The sequence below is a fragment of the Furipterus horrens genome, unplaced genomic scaffold (genome assembly GCF_987537825.1).
Source record: "Furipterus horrens unplaced genomic scaffold, mFurHor1.1.pri manual_scaffold_2, whole genome shotgun sequence".
In the NCBI taxonomy this organism is placed as follows: domain Eukaryota; kingdom Metazoa; phylum Chordata; class Mammalia; order Chiroptera; family Furipteridae; genus Furipterus; species Furipterus horrens.
Window position 1 is genome coordinate 20,069,204 of NW_028327172.1, and position 24,818 is coordinate 20,094,021.

Below are 24,818 nucleotides of genomic sequence, written 5' to 3' on the forward strand. Positions count from 1 at the left end.
ACCTTGACCTCTCTAGGCTTTTCTTTTTGTTTTTGTAAAATAAGAGGTTGACGATTGGGTTTCTAAAATCCCTTTCTTTCCCCAAATTCTATAATTCAAGTGCTCAGTTCTTTGTTTAATTGTCCAAAGCATAAGCAGATAAGTGGCCAGACTTCAGTGATGGTATTTTTCTCCCCCAAAGCTGGTCAATCTCCTGAAGATTTGGAAATAGAGACACTCATGAACATGCCACCATGGTAATGGGTAGGTAAGTCAGCAAACAAGTGAGCTTCAACGCTGAGTGGATGTTCTCTAATCCACTGGGCCTAAAGCTGAAACTGTCTGGGACTCATTTAGGATACTTGGATCTAATATGTACCTGTCATTTTGAATTATGGGTGTATGTTGTGCACATGGCCTCTGGGCTGGTCTTATTTAAGAAGGAGGAAGGTCATATTCACTGATATGTACATTACTTTTCCTAGACTCGTGGGACTCTAAGGATGAGGTCAGAACTTAGACAAACCAGGAGCAAGCTACATGATGAGAAGAGTCATCTTGCATATTCCATGAGGGATCTGAGGTCATCCAGAGTTTGGCAAATGGATGTTGCTTCACATTTTCAGTTAAAATGTTTATAGTATTACGGTATCATTTTTAAAAAATCATTCCCAGCTCTAACCAACATTGTAAATGAGTCATCCAACCACTGATTCAAATTGCATTTGACAAGAGAGCTTCTATTATTATTTTGTGTCTTGCTCTTTGATTCCTTGAGATATCCATACCTAACAATATCATCCTCTCCTCTTCTGTTAGTATGTGTGTGAGTGCATTTCTCTTTCAGTCAACGAAAAACTTCTGACTGGGGCAGAGGAGAAGGATGGCAATAGTGACTCAACTATCGCCTTTATCCTCCTGTTAACCAGCCATGCTCTCAACCTGCCACTAGAACAAATGTTGTCCCTTGCACACTAAGAAGTCCGTGGGCAGGGCCTGGAGGGACAACATATGTCACAAGTGAGATGGTATCATGGTGGCCACTCCTCTAAACATTGTCACTGGCCTCTGGAATCCAGCTGGGCACACTCAGCAGACACTGACCAAGCATCCTCTGTGCACCAGGCCCTGTGATACATGCTGGGTATGTACAGAGGAATGAAATAGGATGCTTGTTCTGGAGTGGTTTATACTGTAATGGTAACAACAACTTATATAGAAGGTACTCTATGCCAGGCATTGCTTTAAATGCGTCCTACATATTGGTTCATGTGACCTTCAGACCAACCCCCTGAGGCAGGTTCTATTCTGAATGTCCATGTTTCCTAGACAGGGAGATTGAGATGCAGAGAAGTTGAGTAACTTTCTTAGTTACTTAGCTAGTGAATAACAGGGCTAGAATCCAGATAGTTGATTCCAGAGTCTGGGCTCCCACCTGCATATATTCTGCTTCTACTTTCCTTTTTCTGTGAAAACCACAGTAACATTCTCATCTTCCTAGTCCTTGCAGACTTTTTTCCTAAGGCTATCTCTTTCATAACAACACTTATAAAGATAATGTTGTTCAAAGGAAAAGAAACAACAAAAAACCTTTCAACCCAAAAAGGCACAAGGAAAACAAAACAAAAACCAAAAACTAAAATCACCCATAGTCCCACTACTGTTATAATTTTATATCCTTCAAGTTTGCATGCTTATATAGTGTTTTAAAAGTCTAAAATTTTCATTTTGGATCATGTTAGGTTTTTTTCCCCCAATATGTTTTTTCCTGCTATAACTCCAATGACTCCATTGGTTTGCATATTTTTAAATCATAGCTATACCATACAATCGACTGAACTAATTTCTTATTGTTGGACATTGAGGTTAGTTGTAACATTTCACTGTTATAAACCACATGTCCTTATAAATATCTTTTTTTCACATATATTTAATAATTTTTAAGTGGTTATGGGCTTTTAACTTTGTAGTGTTTAGGTGGGGAAATCAGAATCAAATTTCAGAGTCAGGTTCAAAAGAACCATTTAAGTTCCTTTTACTTCTGGAGAACTGGAAACAGTAGTACCTTAAGTATCTACATTGATCTAAATTATTCACCACTTACTTTATAGGATAGATGTTAAAATCGATTATTTGTTCTTTCTGACACATAGGTACCTTCTTCCTGAGAAATGGATTCATGGTCCCATCAAGGGTTAGCTAGTTGCCCCTTCTCACCCATCTTGAAGAATCCTGTGGGACTGTGGAGAGTCAAACACAAGAGGGCCGGAAAGACACAGAACAGGTCTATGGAGCTGGAAATGTAGAGATGAATGAGAGCAGGTGTAGCAGGACCTCCGTGGTTGTGAACATGTAGACAGGCTGACAAGGCTGGGAGGAACAGCGTGAGAAAAATGGCAACTACAGATCCATCAGGACGTGGGTGATTCCTTGGAAAGAGGGCAATGCACAGTGGTTGAACACAGACGTTGTAGGTTTGTGGAGCTGAGTCTGAGCACTTTTTCCTTACTGCATGGTCTTGTACAAGCTATTAAATTTTTCTGAGCTTCAGTATTATCATTTTAAAATGGGTGTGTTGCAGTACCTGCTTTAAATGGTGGTATGAGGGTTTAACCAGATCGTGTAAGTATAATTACTATTTTTTGGCTTCTTTGTTCAGGGCACTAGACTCTTACAAGTCCCCTATCCTCTTCATCATCATCATCAACACTCAGGGGAGGGGATGGTGTGGTAAGAGGTCAGTATTCACTATTCAGAACATGGAAACCATCAGAGGAGTTTTGCTTTTCTGGGAAAGACAACAAATTAAAGGGTGCAATGTGACATCTATGAGAAAGAAATGCTATACTTTCTTTTTCCTGACGTACCAAGTAGCTCTGAATTAAGATATTTTGGGGTACTCTTGGTAGAATGCCAGCTCAAAGGGAAAGAAGGGGGGAAACTTTATTGGCTGAGGTAACTGGGGTATCTAGGGATTTGGTGGCTGCAGACAGAGCAGAACCAATGTCATAGACCCTGTCATGGACAGCTGTTCCCCTCCCCACATCTCGGCTGGACTTCCCTGGATTGTCTGTTTCATGCAACAATGGCTTCTGGCAGCTCAAGGCTTCCAGCATCCTCACAATTAATGATCCCAGAAGTAAAAAGTGCTTCTTTTCTGATGCTCCCAGGAAGAAGTCCAGGGAACAGTTTCATTAGCTGGACTGCAGTTACACGTATCCCTGGACTGAGTGTTGTAGAAAGCTTGTCTGATTGCGACGTCTGGATCTTAGCATTCACTTCTATGGAGCAGATGGAAAGGAGTGTTTCCCAGGGAGATGCTGGGCAGATGAAAAGAAAAGAAAGAATGTGGAAGGAAGGAAGGAAGGACAGAAGAAGGAAGGAAGGAAGGAACGAACGAATGAACAAACAAAGGGAGGAAGGGAGGGAGAGAAATAGGTATGGCTACTATAAACTCATAAAAGTCTCATCATCAGGTGTCTTTTACCTGCAAACTTAATTCCAGGTTAGTTTATCAAGGACTGTTTCCCCTCCCTTTTCCTTCCACCCTCATGTAGGTGTGATTTTTAAGTTAGGTGTTGCTTTCTGTCCCCTGGCCCTCCAGCCGTCCTGTGAATCCTGCTTCTTTAAGCTCAGAGTGTCTTTAGTTACCTAGCAGTCACCTGTGAAGCTTAGCCCCTCCCTACAGATCCTAAAACTCCCCAGAGGCACTCAAAACAAACAGGGAAGGCTATGTGGGCAGGCGCTCCCAGTGCCCAAACGCTGACCCTGTCAAGAGCGACAGTGGCTCAGCTCTTTTCTTTTTTCTTTTACTTTTTTATTTTTAGTTCTGGCTCACCTATACTGCTGTGTATACAGAGGATGAAAAAGGGGTCATTAACGGAACAGAATGGACTGGAAGAGAGGGAAAGCAAGGAACAAACCAAACTTGCTCACACTGTTATTTACAGCTCACTGTAGACCTGAACTATGAGGTGTGAAGAGATCAGACCAGTCCAGGGAGCAGCAAAGGTGAGCTGGGATTTAAAATAAAACTCTTGGACAAGAGGTCACCTAGACTAACTCACATATGTATCCATGAAGAGACCCGAGGACCATAGTTGAAGAAGGTTAGTGCTCAAAAATGACCAGGGCCTCCACCTGGCTTACTTTTCCAAGGCACAGCAAATCACAATCCCCTTTCTGAGGAATTCTTAGGTGGAGGTGAACCATCCAGGGAAGTGAGATTCTCACTTTCTTCAAGGAGGTGTCCCATTTTATGGGACTGAGAAACTAAGGATATTGGTGTAGTATGCTCTGCATCTATAGTTTAGAAACCTGCTTAGTGCTGGTTGTCCTATCAAACCAGTGAACACTGGGTTTTTTAAAACCTAACCAAGGCATTAAATGATAAGATGGATTATGAAAATATGTGTGTGATTACAGATCTGGCCTTTTAGGGATTGCCTGCAAGAATCAAATATCTTCTTAACAAGATAATGAACCTGAACCCAATGTAAGTGTGTGAGTAAAGTCTTTTGCTGTTGGTGCTTAAATAGAATTTATTAGATGTCAGTGGGGGTGATCATGGAAAGCAGAAAAAATAACCCCATAGCTTTTAATCAACTCTATGGCTGCCTGGGCTACATGAAATATTTTTTAGCGGTTGGGAATTGCCATGCGGTTAATAGATTGTCCAGAAATTGTTCTCAGAACAGCCTTTCAGTTGGCTGCTTTATGGCAGGATTCTGGGATTTAAATTAAAAATTTAATCCTTGTAGAGTAAGCATGAGTCAGTTCTTGGGACGGAATGTACTCAGCATTGTTTCCATCCATACGTGAGTGCAAGAAGTGTACGTATGTGCCCTGGACATATGCTTCTCATTGGAAAATGCGATCGAGTGTCTCTTTAGACCGGTTCTCATAGAAACTGCTTGGCATCTTCTCAAGCCTCAAGAAAAGCTCTAAGCTCTCACATTGCTAGGTGGTCTCTCCCAAGGAACATGTCAGAGGCAGGGGCGCCTTGCTCTTTGCGGGTAGGAGTTTGCTCATTCAGGACTTCATGTCTGCCTTCTTTAAAAAAATCCGCATTGCTTTTTTTAAAAATTGAATTGCCTAGATGCAACAAAGGATTTGAATAGTTCTGTGAATCTGGGCAGCCTAATAGCAATCTTAGTAATAATTATAGCAGCAGCAGTAACAACGGCCAACCTTTTTATAGCATTTTCTATAAGCCAGACATTGTTCTGTATGTCACAGATTTTAATGCATTCATTTCACAGACAGTGGAGTTTCAGATTTATTCCATCTTTTTCTCCTTCCAGGGCTAAATAGCCAGATTAGCTATACACTCTCACCAGGATGGCCAGGTATTTGCCAAGTTTTAACGGCATAATACAGACTTGATTTTTAATAGAGTTTCATTGAAGAGAACCATAGGTTACATGTTTGTTTGTAGACATTCTTGTCTTTTACATCCTTTTTGGTTTTGTGGGGAGTAAGTTGAAAGAACACCATTTATCACTCCAATCAAGAGAGTCAATTTACAAAGACCTATTTTGTTCCCCCATCTTCTTGATTCCAACATATTCGAAAGGTTCTTATTTTAAGCTAAGTAATTCAATTTCATGAAAAAGAAGGACAGTGGACCTTTAGAGTTGCTTATAAAGACACAAACGGCTGATGTGAATGGGAAGGGTGAGCTGTTTCAGAGACAACGATTTTAATAAGTCAGTCCATACTTGTGACAGCTTTAAAATGCTTCAGGTCAGGTCAGTCAGCATATGTTTTGGCTTTTTCTCTGTCTTCAGTGAGAGATGTGTAGTCTGCAGAGGTGAGCTGCCCTACGATTGCTGTCTTCTCAGGAGGCAGGGTCCCCCGAGTATCTTGGGTATCATCACGCAAACAGCGTTTCCGAATAATCAAAGTAATACCATGCAAAGCAATCAAGCCACTTCCACTTAAGCCTGCTCTTCCTTTCAGAATGCATAAGTGCAGACTGCAAATGCCCTTTGTGGGTGGGAGGCAGTGGTATTGCTGATCATATTTCCAAGTGTAACCAATGGACTGGGCCGGGATTTAGGGGAGTTTGTCTGTTTCAGTGTGGCTTTATTTTTCTGGCTGAAACTACTAAAGTAACACCCAAGGGCAATGCTGGTTCCATTTGCCTTGTGCAAATGTTTTCATTTAGGAACTCATTTTGTGAAAGGGATTGTGAATCTGAGTTTCTTAAAGAAAAATCCACATTGGAGTGAGGGAAAGAGTGTTTGCAATTTTCTAGATATAGATCACATTGGTCTCTAAAATAGGTGATATAGGCCAAAACCAAAGGAAACAAGCAAAATGAACAAAAACTGTTCTTGTGGTTTAAGGTCTGAATTATCTGGATTTGATCACTATGAAGGCAAAATCAATCAGATGTTGGCAAAATCTTCATTAATATGCCTGTTCAGGCCTGTCTTTGAGGGTTACTTTTCCAAGGGGTGTTGAGAGTAGGTTCATGTCTTCTGACCTGCTTGATGATTTTTTTTTTTTTTTTCACCTTGTGAGTCTTCCTTGGAAGTAGAATGAATGGAAAGAGCACTGACTTTGTCCATAAAGAAGATCTGGGCTTGAATTCTGGTGCAGCTACTGAGCTATTTGGTTCCATAAGTTTTCTGAGCCTCAGTTACCTCATTTGAATATGAAGTTGATAACCCCTCCCTTTTGTAATGATCAAATGGAATGATGGATGTAGAGCATCTGGTACATAGTGTGTGTTATGTGATGCTCATCTGATTCACTCTACATCCTACTCTCTGAGGACAAACCAGAGGATGAGTTGCTAGAGACAGCCAGTCCAATCTTGGTTGAAATAAGAAAGACAACAAAGATGAGATGCCTACAGTCACTCAAGATATACAGTTTTCTTGCTATATCTCCACTCTACTGCTGTGTGACCTTGGGAAGTTGCTTAACCTCTCTGATCTTTCATTTCCTAACTAAATTGTGAAGAATCATAATGGCTCCTTCCTCCTAGAGCTGTGATGAAGATGAAATGAGCTAAGGCAGGCAGAGCGTATACCTCAGTGCCTGCACTCAGGGAATCTGTGCCTTTGTTGCTCCTTCACCTTTCTGGCTGCCAGCCATCCTGACCCTCAGGAAGACATTTGGGGCTCCCTGGATTGCCCACTTCTACATGTGTGCCAAACCGGCTGCATTTCTGGAAGCTCATCTCTGCCTACAAGTGGTCCTTTAAGTTCCAAGTGATCCAGTCCTTTCCTGGGCAGCAGCCATAAACATGTGAAGGTTGATTAGATTTGCTGAACAGCAACGCTAAGGATGTGAATCAAAGAGAGGGAAAGATGAGAGGTGTGTCCTGAAGCACGTGTAAGTAATTTGTTCTTCTGAAACAGGTCCAGGTTTCTAAATCGAAGCATTGCCAGCTTTTATTCTTCTTTTATTATTCACAACTTCAAACAGACTCAATGTCAAGTCAAGATGAGTGCTTATTCATGTAGAGAGGTAGAAATAATAATTATATTATTGATTACAGCTACAAAGATAACTGTTTATTAACTGAGAATGTGAGTGGCTTTGATCCTTCTGTCATTTTATTGTTTTGTTTTTCAATATTTAATTTAAAAATTTTTTTAGATAATATTAGACTTAAGAACTGCCAAAAGAATGCAGATGGTTTTTATATACCCTGGAATGGTTACATCTTATATAACTCTAGATCAGCGATGTTCACCTGGTGTGCCACAAGAAGTTTTTAAAACATGCACTACCTGACTGTTTAGGCAGGGGCATTGACCTATTTTTCCTTAGATTGTCAAATTAAAAAATGACAACAGCCAACACAATAACAGTTGTTTGCTGTAAATGAACCAAAATTATACCTATTTTTTTTTTGTCAGATTGGTCAAAAAATATATTTTTGGTGTGCCTAATTTTAGTAATTAGTTTATGTGTGCTGTGAGATGAAAAAGGTTGAAGATCGCTGTCCTAGATTAGAACACTGATTACAACTAAAAAGTTAACCTCATTCAAGTACTATTGGGTTGGCCAAAATGCTTGTTTGGTTTCTTTGGTGAGAGAGCTCCAGTACAGCTTAGTTGTCTTTAACGTCATTTGAAACAATTTTGTTAGATTGTATTGTGACAACTACATTTTTAAAAAAACTTGTCAAAATTGGTGAATTTTTGTGTAGCCATTTTAATACTGAAGATGGAAGAAAATATGTAATATTTTTGGCATACGATGCTTTATTATTTCAAAAAAAGGTAGAAATGCAACTGCAGTGCAAAAAAAAGTTTGTGCAGTGTATGGTGAAGGTGCTGTGATTGATTGAACAAGTCAGAAGTGGTTTGTGAAGTTTTGTCCTGATTTCTTGCTGGACAATGCTCCCCAGTCGGGTAGACCAGTTGAAGTTGATAGTGATCAAATTGAGACATTAATTGAGAACAATCCATGTTTTACCACGCAGGAGATAGCTGACAAACTCAATATCCAAATCAGGAAAGTTAGTGGTGAAAATGAAAATGTGTCTTTTATTTTATGGAAAAAAATATACAGATTTTTTGGCCAACCCAATATTAACTTAGAACTCATTGGGATTTCCCCAGTTTTTCCACTGAGGTCCTCTCTGTTCTAGGATATAATTCGAGATCCCACATTACAATCAGTAATCATTCCTCTGTGGTCTCCTCATCTGTGACAGTGTCTCAGTCTTTCCTTGTCTTTCATGGCCTTGACACTCTTGAAGAGAACTGGTCAGTTATTTTGTAGATTGTTCCTCAATTTGGGATTATCTGGTATTTTCTTCATTTCTAGATTTTTATGTTCACTGCTCTATTTTACTGGCCAGACCAGGGATCTACTGACAAATGGAAGTTTTATGGCCTAATAAATTATCTAGTTATTTCAGCCTGACTGGATATTTTTAGTTCCTGGAGGTTGAGAGTCTGGCCTCTGGAGCCAGACAGCCTTGATCCTGTCCCTAGCTCAATGACTTATCTGCTGTGTGGCCTTGTGAATGTTATTTGACCTTTCTGTGCCTTAATAGTCTTGTCTACAAAATGGGGATAATACAGAACTGACCTCCTTGGGTTGTGGTATAGATTAAGAGTTAAAGCATGAAGTACATTAGAACAGTGCTCTTCATTTAGTAGTCCTCAGTATGTCTTAGCTGTTACCATTAATACATTCTTCACAGCCTTCTCTCCCTCTTCCCCAGAAATCCAAGCCTACTGACATCCTGCTGTCACTTCTCAGGTCTGCAAATACAGGCATGACGACTTTGCCCTGGGGCTTGGGCATGATCCTTGTGTCCCATCTAGAAAACCCATTTCACTGGAGGGTTGTATCTTGGCTGCCAGGACCACATGGAAGTCCAGTCTGCAGGGAGCCGTGCTCAGCTCTTCAAATGTACCTGTCTGTGTATCCCCACACTTAACCCATGCCAACAGCCCTGGGATCTGCTCAGCGATTGCCCCAGGTATTTTCCTACACTGATATTCTGTTCCTCTTGTTCTGCATTCTTTTGGACCCCTCACCTTTGCCCACTCCCTTCACCTGGCTCCTCTGAATTGATGGCAGGCGGTGAGAAGACATGATGGTGACAGCCAGCAGGAGCTCTGGGATCATGCAGATCGAGGCTCCATTCTTAGAGCTGTCACTTGCTTGACCTTCTGCAAGGTCAAGCCTCAATCTCATCTGAAAAATGAGATTGGTAACATAGTATTTCCACATTAAGGTGCTGTGCAGATGCAATCAGAAGCTCCCTGTAAAGCCCTTTGTCCAACCGACGGTTTAAATGCATGAGTGCTAGCAATGATTGATGCTGACACCACTACAGCCTGATTGAAGGGAGCACACATCCCCCCCCCCCCCCCCCCGCTTTGCCAGGCTGTCCTCCTGCCTGAGGTGGCCTCTCCCCTCCCCCACCCAATTTCTCAGTCTGTTGAAATCTTATCTTACCTTATCACAAATTCTTGATTTCCACAACCCGATGCGCTCATTACTTTATCACTATATGGACTGTTCCTTACACTTCTATCTAGCAATACAGTATTCCCTCACTTATCATGGGTATTATGTTCTAGACACCCCTGTGATAGGTGAAAGTCCGTGAAGTAGAAATCTTACATTTACTTTAGTATTTATATATATTTTAAGACTTTATAAATCCTTCCCACATACTTATAAACCGTCCCCAGTCCCTTATTAACCTTTCCCACTCCCTTATTAACCTTTTCCACACTTTCATAAACACTACTTATGTTCTTAAACATATTCTACACTCTTAAACCTACGTAACTTTAACAACGTATGTATACAGTACTGCAAAACCCTGCAATATAGCAAAAAATCTACGATAAATAATTAAATATAATATTTTAAAAAATCCAGCGATACAGTGAGGCCGCGATAAGTGAACCGCGATATAGAGAGGGACTACTGTAGTTGCATTCTTATTTTTGTTAGCAGTAGTTATATATTTGAGTTTCTGCCATGCCATCCTGCCCCAGCCCCCTGCCTCACCACGTATACCTCACCATCAACTGATGATCAGTTCTCAGAGGGCTGGGTCTAGTCTTGTATGGTCCACAGTGGATGGCACAGAAGACAATCAATGGAAGTTCAGAGTAAATGCATTAAATCCTGAAAAAGAAATGCCAAGGGCCTTTCAGACCCTATATCTGGCTATGTCATGCTCTGGTGGGTTTGAGGGATCTCATGGTAGGGACAGTGCTTTGACAAGCATCAACAAAGCCATTTCCATCAACAGGAGAACATAATTTCCATCCGAATGTGCCCCTCCTCCTTCCCACAAATACCCACCTGCAGCCTCAGTGTCCTTAGCCATAGCAGTCAGCTCCTTACTCTGGCAGCCAGCCAGCACCCTCCTTGGCTTCAGAATCAAGTGACCAAGTCTAAGCCTTGCAGAATCCAACGCGCGCTGGAGATGCAGAGTGGTTTTCTGGACTGTTACGTCTGTCCCGGGGCTCCCAACACAGGCTCACACCTCAGCTGGAGTCTTGGGGTGCACTGTGGGTATGGCCCTGTGGTGGGTGAGCACAACCCAGTCCTCTCGCCCACAGTCCTGCAGGCACATTTCCCTTCTTATCCCTAAGGCCCACGTCTTTCTCTGTCCAGCTTCCAGCATGGTTTTGCATTCATGCTTCAAACGTTTGCTTTGCTTCATATAGGGAGGGGGAAGGCAAGGGCTTCTGATAAGGAACCTTGAGCCTTGTAAAGGGATTCAAGCCTTTGATGGAGAATCTATCACACAATCAGACCTTGTGGGCAATGCTGAAACAGAGCTCACAATTTTTATGCTAAAAGTGTCTGACTGTCCCCCTCGCCTGCCTGCCTTGAATTTCATGACAGAGGATCCCTCCATAAGACTCCAGTCCCTAGAGCCTCCCGTCTCTGGGTAGGCAGTGGGAAAGAAAATCTACTTGGTCAACTTCAGAGGACTTGATACTGATTTTGTTTTTAATTTTTATTTATTTATTTTTAGAAAGAGGGGAAGGAGAGGGAGAAAGAGAGGGAGAGAAATATTAATTGGTTGCCTCTTGCACACACCCTTCCCAGGAACCACAACCCGGGCATGACAACTCTTTGCTTTGTGGGATGACACACAATCAACTGAGCCACACTGGTCAGGGTTGGTGTTGATGGTTTAAGATGGCACAGGGACATGGGAAGGGAAAGTAAGCAACAGCTGCAGTACATTTTCTCTCCCCCAGACTTGAGCTTTTCTATAATTTTAATGTGTTGTCTGCAGGTGGTGATTTGAAGTAGTGTTTAATTGGAATCAGATGAGAAATGTATAAATGGAACATTAAAATGGAAAAGGTGCAGGAATAGGACATTATTCACACTCATCCCCATCACAATAGGGATGGCGGGGCTCTGCACATAATGATGCCTCTTCAAATGGTGTTGGATGAGGTTTCTGCCCTCACACGCTTTCCTCCATGAAATGCAACATCCCAGGACCAGTTTGCCATGGCAGGACCTGACAGTTGGGCCTGAATCTGCTCTGACTGAATGCTCTGTCCATGTGCCAATGCCCTCTACATTTTACTGTGAAGCATAAAACAAACAGGAATAAAAATACCCCATTTAAAAATAAATTATAATCCTTGTTGCTCTTGAAGGCAGTTCCTTAAAGAGAATTGGGAAAAACAAGGCTGTGTGATCTTGGCCAGTTACTCAACTGGGCCTTACTTTCTTCATCTGTAGAAAGGGTATCAATATACTTTTCATACAGAGTTGACAGCAATCAATAAAAATGACAGTCATAATTTATTGAGAATGACTGTGGGCCAAGCCTTTTTCAAAGGTCTTCACATTATGAAGTAGGGACTATGAATATCCCCATTTTGCAGATGAAGAAGCAAGCTCAGAGGAGTTTTGTGATTTTGCTGAAGTTGCACAGCTAGGAATTGGTAGAGCAGGAAGGACTCACACCTGCATCTGACGGGCTGTAAAATCTGTGCTGTTCATAACTCAACTGTGCTGTTGCAAGAATCCAGGGAAATAATATAGCTTTACTCAAAGTGTTAGACGGATGGCCTGATGAGATGAAAGATGATCTTGAGAGTCCCTGAGGTGATTGGGGGTGCACTGATGATGGATTAGCATCAAATCACATGGTAAGAAAATTACTTTTCAAATGTCTTTCAATCTTTCTGATTATGAAATTTTAAATCTTTGATCGGGTGCTACTACGACTTTATCACTGTCCTGAGACCTTTTCACTTCCCTTTTAAACAAAGAGGGATCAGGCAGCAGGGGCTTCAGCAAACAATTTCTAAGTGTCAGTAAAAACGTTTGTTGTCACATTGATTTTCGCGCCTGCCTTCTATTTATGACAAGTGTTATTGGTTTTTCCTTGGTAGTAGTAATGTAAAAATGCCTCTCAGAATATAGTTAAGTGTAAAGAATTGATCAGTGTTAAACATTATTGAGTCAATACTAGCAGAGATGGTATTCAAATGTGGCAAACATGGTGAAATGAGAAATGCTGTGATAGACCGTGACTAGTTTCCAGCCCAATGTGTAGCACATGGTTCATGCTCAATGAATGTCAAAGGCAGAGAAAAGGAAGGATGCAGCTCCTTCTCCCAATCTGCTATTAAGAGAAATAAACTATTGGGAAGCTGGATGAGACAGTCTCTCCCTTGAGATTTTGGATCTGAATTTCACTCTTTCGGTAGGCTGATGGAGAAAGTAGGGGATGGAGAAGTGAAGTGGATTTTGGTCCTCACTGAACCACAGAGGCTGTGTGCTGCGGATGGAACTTAAGATCTCGGAGTCAGATCTTACATTACAATTGGGGGGCTCCAGATGGGGGAAGGGGTTTCCCCCAAGGTCACCCTGACTGAGGGCAGCCGTAGTGTGACTGGTGCTTTCATCCATTTCTAGGCCAAGTTTCTCATCTTTAATCTCTTCCCAAAATAGCCACCAGGCCCAAACTGGTCCTTGGTGAAACTCAGGCAGCTCAGGGTTTAGTCTCCCAGCCTCTAGGTGCCCCCTCGTTCCCCAGTGCTGCACAAGGCTCTGAGTTACATGGAGACTCCACAAAGGGAAAAAGGTATATCATCATCTCCAACCTACAGGAGCTGACAAGGCGATGCTACAGGGTTTGCCCTTAGACGAATATCATTTGGGAGGTAAGTTGCCAGGTCGTCTACAATAGGGTCAGGTAGCAATGTTCTCCCTAGGAGTGACAAGCCCTGTGTTAGTCAGCTTTCACCAGCTTGTGCTTCAGTAACAACCACCCCCAAATCTTTGTGGCTTTCAACCTCAGAAGTTTGTTTTTTGTGTTGGTTACCTGTTGGTTTCACGCTAATTGCAGGTGTCCTCTGTGCCTGCTCCATCCTGGACTCAGCTGAGGACACAGAAGGAAAAAAGTGATGTCAGAATCATGTGGGCATTCTGGAAATGTTCTCTTCCTCTGGGAAGGGACACGTGTAAACTTCAATTCTGGTTTGGGTTTCTAAGAGCAGATTCTAGTACAAGGATCCTAGTACATCTCATTTACTTGGGAGGTACCAGAAACTCCAGTAGGGAAGTGGGGAGGAAGGGAGTTATTAATTCTGCTCCCACTGTGGGCAACTGCAGTTTAATCCCATGGAGAGCTTCGAGGAGGCAGGACAAATTCCATGTCCTGCTGTCTTCTGGAGGAGCGAGGGAGGTGGTGTATTTGTACATCTAGACCTGCTCATCGTTGGTTGAGGGCTACTTCTGGCCTGTGTGGGTTCAGAGTAGGCGGCTAGCTTCTGAAAAAGCCCTCAGGCAAGGAGATACACAGCTGGCAGTGGGAAGTTGGCTGGAGGGCATGACAGTGATACAGCCAGTGATATGGGTGGGGCCCCAAGAATGTCTTCTGCAATCTCTCAGTCCATTGGCTCAAGGAAGATGCAAGGTAAAGCATGTCTTCAGGGATGGAGGTGGGCTATGATCCTCCCGCAGAGGTGCCACAGCTATTTGAGGACCAAAGCACAATTTGCAGCAGGCCCTGAGCCCTGTTGTATGAAGTGCAGTAAACCCCTTCATTAGCAATGCGGGTGATGCTTAAGAACTACCCAATAGACCAGAGTGTATCACCCATTAACATTGTGGGTTGGATCCATTCTTCACTGTGGGAAGGCTGTCCTGTGCACTGCAGGATGTTTAGCAGCATCCCTGACCTCTTCCCAAGGGATGCTTGTAGCACCTTCCCACTCCCAACTGTGACAACCAAAGATGTCTCCAGATTGCCACATATCCTCTAGGGAGCAAAATTGCCTCCGTGGAGAACCACTGATGTAGGTCATACACATTCCTGATTCCCAAAGAATTGAAATAAATCACAGGTGCCCGAATGGAGCAGCTCACAGCCTAAGGGAGGTGACAAACACATATAAATTATAACGGCAAGTCACTTCCATGTTGCAACAATTTGAATTGTGTAAAGGAAGCAGAAATAATTCAGGAATGGGAAGTATCAGTTCCGTTGAGGGGGTTGGGATGGTCAGGAAAAGCTGTATTGAGGCAGAGACAGCTGAATTAGGTTTTGAAGGATGAAGAGGAGTTCTGCAGATGAGTGATATCACATGTAGAAACTAAATATAATCTTTGATGATTGTGGCTAGTTGGGGACACTATAACAGCTGATTTAGGAAATGCTGACCTCAGAGCCTTCTCACACTCAGAAAGGCCAGGTTGCAGGACTGGTTAAGTTGGTGGTATCATGTGATCAATCATGTGTAAGGAGCATTGCCAAGGGCCTTGGGAGTTCTTACTGGTAGATACAGCCCACACCAGAGGGACCAGTAATGCCTTTGCTCTACTATTTTGGTTAAGAGAGAAGGCCAGTTATTTCTATGGTCTCCCTCAGTATCCTTTCCTGTCCCAACCACTTTGATGTCTGTTGCATAGTATTCTGCAAAGAAAACTGGACGTGGTTTCATTATTTAACCTATCTGCCTCAGTTTCCTCAGAGATCATCATAGTCTCTGATCTCCCAGCCTCAGGGTCTTACTCTAAGCAGGCAATGGGATGACATAGCATTGGTTGTGAATTTGGACAGGTCTGGATTCCAGCCTTGCTCTGCCTTCTGTCAGGTATGGGCTTCTCTGGCTTTCCATGTTCTCTTCTGTAAAATGGACATACACCCACTTTATGGGGTTGTCTTGAGGACTAAATTGTGCTATGTCTGTGAGCCCTCAGCCCTGTGCTTGGCACACAATAAGAGAGGAATAAATGAGTTTAATCATTCACATCAATATTATGAATCAAGTCAAGTTTGCACAATGATAGCTCCCTTGTACGGAGTGCATGTTATGTCCCAGGTATCAGCCTAAGAGTCTGTATGTATGAACCTACAAGCACAGTAGGTGTTGTGATTATCTCTGTTTTACCTATGGGGAAACTGAGTCATAGAGTAATGTGTATGGTGAGTGAGTGGCACTCAAATGCCCTCAGACTGTCCCAGCAAGTAATTGCTTTCCTGGATGGTTTAGTACTTAGTGTTTCCCCCATCCCTTTTAAAAATGAAGTCAAGGACTTAGTTAGAGAGTTACTTTTACCCATTTATTAGAGCCAGTGTAGCAACTATTAGCTCAAATGAACTTTTCTCGCTGTTGGTGGAAGGACCTTAGTACCCTTACAGAATGTTAATAAGAAGGTGGGTGAGCAGGGATTTATTTTTAACCACGGTATCTGAGCCGACTTAGTGCGAGTCAACTTGGGTAGATGATGAATCACCCGAAACTGACCCCTTCCAGAAATGTCTGTGAGAGCCACGCAAAGGAAAACCTTCAGCTTCTCAGCTCTTCCCCCACCCCTGCCCCAGCCCCACCCCTAGACTACTGGGGGTTTGTTTGCCAGCCTGTGGGACGTCACCTCTGGAACAGCCCACAGCCAGGAGTTTGTCTTCTCCCCCTTTGTGTGGGGATACATATGGTGTTCTCAGTGGAAGAGGAGCCGAGTCTGTTCCAAGAACTCATTTTCAATCCAACCTCCCTTTTCTAGGGTCCGGGGGATGCCCTCCTTCTGCCTGTGCACTTGCTAAGCTGTCATCTTGGCTGCCTCTCCTTGCAGGAATAGAAACTGTAATGCAGTGAGGGCGTGCGCCTGGTCTGCTGTGGGCAGCTCTGCACCCTCGGACCGTCACAAGGGGCGCCAACAAAACCGATTCAGTGAAATAAAGGTGGGGATGCTCCCCCTGTTCAAACACCACCTGCTGAGCGCAGAGACCACACCTAGATATGAGTTTCTCCCATCTTCAGCTCAGGTCCTGGCTCTAGTCCTTGACAACCATGTGCCCTGGGGCAAGGGACTTTTTCTCTCTGTGCCTCTCTAGTAAGGTGGAGGTGATAATTCTGTGCAGAAGGTTGCTGGAAGAACTCAGCCTCTAGCACCTGGCTTACAGAAAGTGCTCTAAATGTTAGTTCTTTTGTTGTGATTTTGAGATGGATCCAGCCCTGTTGGCAATGTCCCTAGGGCAACTGGTGTCCCGGAGCTCCACAGCTTGGAGGGATCCTAAGGGCCCCTCTAGTTCTGTATCCCAAATGACATTCAAAGCCCTGTGATGAGCCCCTGTTTTACAAATGACAGAAACCTTTGGCAACTCAGAAAAGGAGGCATTTGTAGCAGTTTTTCTCTTATTAGCTGTTTCCCAGGCTTGGGCGGGGCTCCCTGCCTCGCTGCCTGGCAGCAGCCTGCTGTCTCCCTCCCACTCTGACATCCATGGGTCTGTAGCAACCCCAGAACATTCAAGGGCAGACTGTGAATGCTGCTTAGCCGATGCCTAATTGATTAGCTGGTTGTTTTCTCTGTGTGACACCGACACCGAGGAGAAGGTCTTACTCTGTGCCTCACACATACCCACCCCTGCCTCCTCCACTTTTCACCCCTTCCGGGATATTGTGCATATGTACACCTCACACTGCACCTTCCTTGGAGAAACAGTGGACCCCTCCAGGGAGAGGCAGGGCAGTGTGGTGATTGCAGGCATGGACTCAGAAATCCAGCTTGGAGTGTTTGGATCCCAGCTCTGAGCATGAGCTACTGTGTGAGCTTGGGCAGCTACTCAGCCTCTCTGTGCCTTCTCCTTGTCTACAAATGGGGATGAGAGTCATCCTACCCGACAGGGGTGCTGAAAGATTTAAACAAACCGAGTTCATGGGAAGCACTTAGAATGTGCCTGGCACAGATTAAGCCTTCAGTGAAGGTCAGCTAGACTCGATGGCCTACGGTGATAAATGTCACCAAAAGGGATGTGGATGCTGCAACAAGGAGAAGTTGAATGTAGTCAGGCTGCCAAGGAGATCATAATGCCTGCAGATCCAGTTTGATGTGGATTTGCTGTGGCTTCTAATGGCAACTCCTAAGAACAAAATTGCTTAAAGAGCAGTAAGGGCTCATAGAAGCAATGACTATTTTGCCTGAGAAATATTTATGGAATGCATAAGTAGTGATGGTAATACTAATAGTTACCATGTGCTACATGCTATGTTCTAAGTACTTTCATATATATTGACTCATTTAATTTTCACAAAAATCCCATAAGATAGTACTACTAATTTTCATCTGTCTTCATGAATGAGGTATTTTAGGTTCAGAGTTGTTAAGTAATCGGACCAATATCACATAGCTTATGAGTGGTGGAAGTAGGATTGGAAATGCCAAAAGATATCCCTGCATGTTACGTACTTATCTGTGGCAGCAATTAGGGACTAACTTAAATACAATCCTTTCCCAGATGCAAGAGCTTTTGTGAAAATTTCAGACTGGGATTGAAATGACTCACAATAGGGCCAGGAACAGCTTGTGAAGGAGCCACAAATATGGTATGGCTCAAGACGTCGGGATACGAGGATGCTGTGAAGGCCTCATCATGGGGAGCTCTGCATTAGGTCACCTGCAAAACTTCCTGGAAGTCTGCTGGCTGGTGTGGATGACAGCTCAGATACCCACCTGGTCCCTCCTCTACTGTCACCTGTTCCAGTTGAGAAGAACTGAGTCTCCATTCTCTATACTAATCTACAGTCAGATTATAATTCCAGGAGGCCTGAATCATACTCATCTTTGACCCCAAACCTTTCATTATTCCTCTCTACCACAAGAATAATTCCAACCACATAGCATAGGTTCAAAGTCCTCTTGGTCTTCATATAGGAGATCATTGCTTTTCAGAATGTGTTCCTTGGTTTCCTAAATCTATAGATCATTGCTTCCCAGAGTGTGTTCCTTGGATCTCTAAATCTATACTGTGTATATAGTTCTCTGTAAGAAAAATTAAACAAAAAGTAAAACGTGTTCTGGGTTCTAGTGACCTTGGGTATGGCTTGGCTGAGCACGTTTCTTTCCTGCTGAACTTCTCAAAGACTTCCATGCACTAATACACACTGTGTGCCTTCAAGGGGAAGCGGCTCTTTTCAATCTTATCTGGTCCCTTAACCTTTGTATCCAGGAATGCTCTAGGGGATTAGGGTTCAGAGGGACAAATTCTGAGAAATGGTGCTGTTATCCATGGAAGCCATTGGAGGTGATGTGGAACCTGATGTTCAAATCTATTTCAAAACAGTAAGTTGATCTTTCATTTTATATTTAATTAGAAAACAAAGCAGAGGTCCCTCAACAGAATCCATGAATGAATTGAGCTATAGAACATTTAAAATTGAAGCACAGAGAAATGATTGGAAGGCTGGGATATCTCTGGACCTTAAAAGCAAAGGGCTTCTTCCATTTACACTGGGGATTAGAAGTTAAAGACAAAGTACGTTGATGAGTCCGGGTTAAATGTCAGGGGACAAGGCTGCCAGGGTTAAAATGGTTAATTAACAACATGGGTGGCTGGAAGACAGCAACAGAGGAGTGAAGGTAAGTGACAAAGGAGGATCATCTGGTGACAGAGCGACTGGCTGAAAACAGTGCCAGTGAGCTGCTGGGATAGCCAAGTGGAAATTCACAGAACTTGGGAAGTAAATAGCTGCAGCTTTTTAAAAAAAATTTATTGTTTTAGTTGGGCTTTTTGGGATGACATTGGTTCACAAAACCATAAGGGTTTCCAATGTACAGCTCAATAAATCATTATCTGCACCCCGCAGAGTGTGCCCATCGCCCCAAGTGAAGGCTCCTTTTGTCCCCGTTCCCGCCCTGCCCCCATTGACCACCTTCACCTACCCTCCACCCCCCTTTCCCTCTAAATAGCCGCAGTTCTTGCTTAAGGAGAGGGAAGGGACATCAAAGGCCCGAGATGATCCAATGTGGTCTTTAACTCCTATCATTTCCCAATGTTCAAACACTTAGTGGCCTTGAGCTCACTAGTCAAATGACAACAGTCAATAAACAGTTTGTTACTTCTTGACATCAGAACACTGGCTGGGTGAACTTGAAAGCACCTAACAGATTTCCCTCCGAGGTTTTCTCAGGACCCTGATGAAAGACAGCTCATTGCAGCACTACCTGGTGGCCAGCACGCTCCTGGAGACGAGGGGGTGGTCAGGTTAGAAATCTTATGTGGGGCACGGTGGGCTCTGAAGGCCGGGGAGAAGGAAGGAATCGCTTCGTATTCCTGGAGAAAGAGGAGACATGGAAAGGTGGGATGGTAGGTTATCATAAAAGACTCAGAGCTTTTCCTAGGGGTTGAAATAATCTGAGCTTCCTTCCATGAACCAGCTCTTCCTCAGAAATGTAAAGATTCAGAGAAAGAAGAGTGAAAATTGGAAAGGATAGCATGTTTACCAAAAAAGACAACTGATTCTGAAATATCTCAGGATGGTGGATTAAATGTGTAGGTCTCCGTACCCCAGTGCCTAACAATATACCAAGCATGTGGTATGCCTCTCAATGAATGCGTATTAAATGGATCAATGAACGGATAGATGACACTTAGATCTTTCCGTGGAGACTTTCCCACCTTTCAATGATTGCTTAAATAACACATTCATAAGATGTTCAGTGACAGGTTGGAAAAGCTGTACCTTGTACAAAATCATCATTCATGATTGCATCTTGAAGAATTTAAACACTGTTACATCTTCTACATTCAATCCACAAACCCCACCTCTGCCATTTACCTGTTATGCGATAACTGTATTTTCCCTTGTGAGAGCAGGGTGATGTGAATGACTTCATTAAGATTGTCCTGTCAGCCAGTTAACCATGCTGCCAAAGCTCTTGGCTGCATATTCAGAGGCAAGGGTATAACTGGTATTGCACTGTTACCTGTGCTTGGTGTGGTGGGACAGCCAGCAGGCTTGGTTTTATGGCAGAAAGGTATTTTGTGATATTGCTAAATCCCATAAGGTATTTGGTCCAATGTTCTACAAGGGGACCCTGTTAAGCATTTCTCTTTCCTCTTGCAACACAGACTGTGAGTGTTACAGTGATCATCAGCTCTTCTTGCTGATTCTTTCCAAATTGCTTCTTTTTTTCTTTCAGTACTGGAAAGAACATGGCTGATATTCACTTAGTCCTCAATACATATCTATTGAGTGTCCCGTATGTTTTGGGCACAGTTTTTGGGTTTCCAGAATTGAGACAATATTCAAATATCCTCTCCTTTTACATGTTAATTCCTGTTTGCGGAAGCTCAAAATTATGGTAAAAAAAATAAGTCAAAGGAAGCAGAAACTGCTGATAGCAACACTTTTAAGTACTAAAGTGTGAAAAAGTTGGATTTTGAGTGAGGGTTTTTGTATGTGCTCAGCACCGTGGATGATAGAGTGTCATAAAAAGCCTAATAATTTTCATTTTAACATTAAGTTATTTATTCTGGGCACATTTTTACCCATTTCTCCTCACTGTTTAAAACTTATTCCTTAAAGTCCATTTGTTTATAGTTTTTTACATTTTATTTTATTGTTGACACTATCACAGATGCCCCCACTTCCCCCCCCTTGCTCACCTCCACCCATCTTCATATAGTAATAATTTTAAAAGGCTATTGATATTATGATTATAAAAGATTTATATGCTTACTGGAGATAATTTTTTAAATATTTAAGAGTATAAATAAGGAATAAATCACCTTCAATTCCTCCAACCAGAGATTATCACTATTGAAATGCACCTCCTTCTGCTCATAATATATGACAATGCATATCTGACATCCTGGTACATACCTTTAGTCTTATATTTGCTTCTTAGGTTGCCAACCTCCTCCTTTTTTCAAGAAAAAGAACTTAAACCATTTTTTAAATAAATTATTATCTTAAGTTCCTTACTTATGTTCACTCTTATATTGTATGGGGCTTGTATAGGACCTGCTTTCTGAACCTGCACTAGGTTGTCATATGGGAAAATGAATGTGACTCTCTTTTAGTGGCTCTGTTATACTTCACTATTGCTGTAGCATCATTTGCTTATGATTTTTTCAGTGATTGAACTGGGTTATATCCAGTTTTATTGTTTTATAAATAGTGCTGTAAATGAGCATCTTTGTCTGAATTGAATTTATTTTTCTTGGAGATTGTTCCATGCACCATATCTCCAAAATGAGGGTACCAGATCCACAAACATAAACAGATTTATAATATTTTTTACCTATTTCCAGAAAAACTAAATCCAGTTGATACTGTCAGCCATGATTTCCAAATGTACTTGTCTGTACAAAGCCCTAATCGTGTCTGATGAAAGTCATTATAGTTATATTTACTGCCTTAATAGGGACCTAAAACTAAGTTAAATAGGTTTGAATTTTACTTTTTAAAACTCTTACCTTTTTATAACAAGAGATACATATAATGTTTATGATAAAATGTGTAAGTTAAATGAACAAGTTAATTACTACCTAAATAAACAATTAACATAATATGTTATTAGAAAATTGGTTTTTACTTGTGTAATAAAATTAATATAGTGACATCAAGTTCAGGAAAAATTCTGAAGAAAAACAAGGATTTCTTCTATTTTCATTTCCTCTAGGGTTTTTTTTTTTTATCTTCTTCCAAAATTATCAGAAATTTTATATCTCAGTGCCATTTACTTACTTACCCTAAATGTTTCCAGACAAGCTTGAACAAGAGAAAAGTCATGTTCTATTCCTTCAGAACCAATTTCCTTTCAAGTTATGGAGAAAGGTCCTTGAATTTTATTGCCCCAGACAGAAAAGTTGCAGTATGTTCTTGACCAAAAGTGGCTACCTTGGAATGCACCCTCTTTCTGCCCACATCCCAGCCAAAGGCATACTGCCCAGAGATCCAGGTGAGCCCTGGAGTTGCCTGGAGCCTTAGCAATCTTAGCACTTGCGCTTGGTCAGAGAAGCACATGAACGTTAGTGAATTCTTTCCAATGGAACCTTTCTACAATCTAGGGACACCAGAGAGACATCAAGGGTCTTATCCTTGTAAATTTTATAGAATATAGCAACACTTGCCCATAATATCCCTGTTAAAATCAACTTGTGGTTTCTATGCATTGATTAAAGGTTTGTGAGGATGAATTTGGGGGAAAAGAAAAATCACAGGCTTCCCTAACTTAGGTGTACTTGGTAGCATTCCACCCATTCAGGAACATCCAAGGTGTGGCTAAGTACAAGGCTATAGATTACTTAAAATCACGGTGACAGGTTGTCTTACATCCTGCTCCGAAGACCCAACCAAATGTAGTAGGCAGTTGGCCACGTGTCCTGTATTTCACGTGATTATTTTATTTATATCTAAAGAGAAAAAACAAGTCTATCATGGGCAGGACTGTTATTCACCCCCTGCCGCTCCCTGTGTGAGAAACCCAAAGTCCGCAGTTACCTAGCTTGTCCAGGGAGACAGTGTGCAGAGGTACCGAGTCCCGGTCTGTGACTGGCCTCACTCCGAAGCTGGTGTGGTGAGCACGCCCTGTGGACTTGCAGCATCCCTGCGGGGAAACCAGACGGTCAGCAGGCAGGACCCAAGGGTGCCTCTCTCTCAGTGAGCCCCCTGATGCCCCCTAGCACTAGTCACCAGACATGATACTGGTTAGGGGAGAGAACAAAGAAGGGGCACCGGGGAGGACTGGAGTGGAGAGGTAGGAGGGAGGCACTGAGGGCCAGGAGGAGGGAGAGCAGGCCTCTAGGATGCTGAGATTTAAAGTGAGTCCTCCAGGGTCCGTTTCACCCACTGACCCTTTGGGCCCTGGTCCTTTTACATCCTGAGAGCAAAGTCTACACTTGAAGCCTTTCTACCAACAAGGTGGAGGAGTGTGCGCTCACTCTGGCTGAAGGAGCCTGACAAGGAAGAAAGTCTTTGCTGCCTTGTGTTTTGTCCTTGGAATTCAAGCCAGTTTTACATAACGCTTCATTGTCTGTGTTTATTTCGCTATAAACATTATGTTTTAAACTACCATGTTTCTCTGATCTAATATGTAATTATTTATAAAAGTTTTCATTGATCTCATAACAGCGTTTTTTTTTGGGGGGGGGACTAATTATAAGTTGCATTCCATTTTCAGAAATATTAAACCATGGGGATAATGCATATCTTAGAATTGAGGCAGTTTAGTTAATTCTGAGTAAAATTGCTGCTCTTGGAAGATGGGCATGTTTCTGGTGGGTCTGTGTACATGTCCGTGTTGATGAGTACCTTGGTGTGTGATGCACAACCTTGGGTGTGTTGTGGGGTAGAGGAGTGTGCTGTGGTCAGGGCTGAGAGGGGTGAGGGAGCACCTGTGCCCATCCTAGGTCTTACTGCCTTCTCTGCATTCTAGTAGGACAGGGTTTCTCCACCTTGGCACCATTGGCATTTGGGACCAGATGACTCTCTGTTGTGGGAGGTGTTTCATGGCACCCCTGTCTCTATCTGGGAGGAGCATTCTGGTATCCTCCTGGTTTTGACAACCCAAACTACCTGCAGATATTACGAACTTGCCCCTGGTTGAGAGCCACTGTGCTAGGGCAAAAGAGAAGCACCTGAAGCAGTGGGCCAATACAAGGCCTTTGTTTTCATGCTTTTCTTTGTATTGCAGGGGCCTCCTGTCCCAGGGTGCCACCAGCAGGACACCTCTGTCATCTAGTAGCTAACCATGTCTTTGGCTTGTTATCTGTGAAATGGCCACACCCATGGGTTTCTAAGGATCCTTCTAGGTGTGAAATTTTTCTCAGTGGTTGACAAGCTCATAGGATTTTACAGAATATCAGTAATGACAACCTGGACCACCATTCTAACACACCTGTTGAAGTCTTCCTTCCTCAGTTTGCAATGGATATTAATATTGCACTAAATATTTAACATCCTTTCAGGTGAAGCTTTGGCTTACAAATGAAATAGGAGTAAGAAGCCATCACCAGGAGCCAGTAAAGCAAAAGACCTAAAATATTATTTAACAGGCAATGAATTAGATATCAACATGGTCCAGTGGTGGTAGGAAGATGATAAGACTTCTCCTCTGAAGGGCCAGCT

General features: G+C 42.7%; 1 protein-coding gene across 3 annotated transcripts in view; it reads left to right on the plus strand.

The window, feature by feature from the left end:
- The window catches only part of SLC1A2 (solute carrier family 1 member 2), a 133,176-nt gene that overhangs the window by 29,041 nt on the left and 79,317 nt on the right, over positions 1-24,818 (plus strand). The window contains exon 1 of one of the 3 annotated variants that reach the window (XM_090262676.1): positions 19,820-19,948. The exons of the other annotated variants lie outside the window; for them this stretch is intronic. The gene's annotated coding sequence lies outside the window, so the exon portion shown is untranslated. Of the gene's footprint in view, positions 1-19,819; positions 19,949-24,818 lie in introns of those variants that run through there. 3 annotated transcript variants of the gene reach the window in all.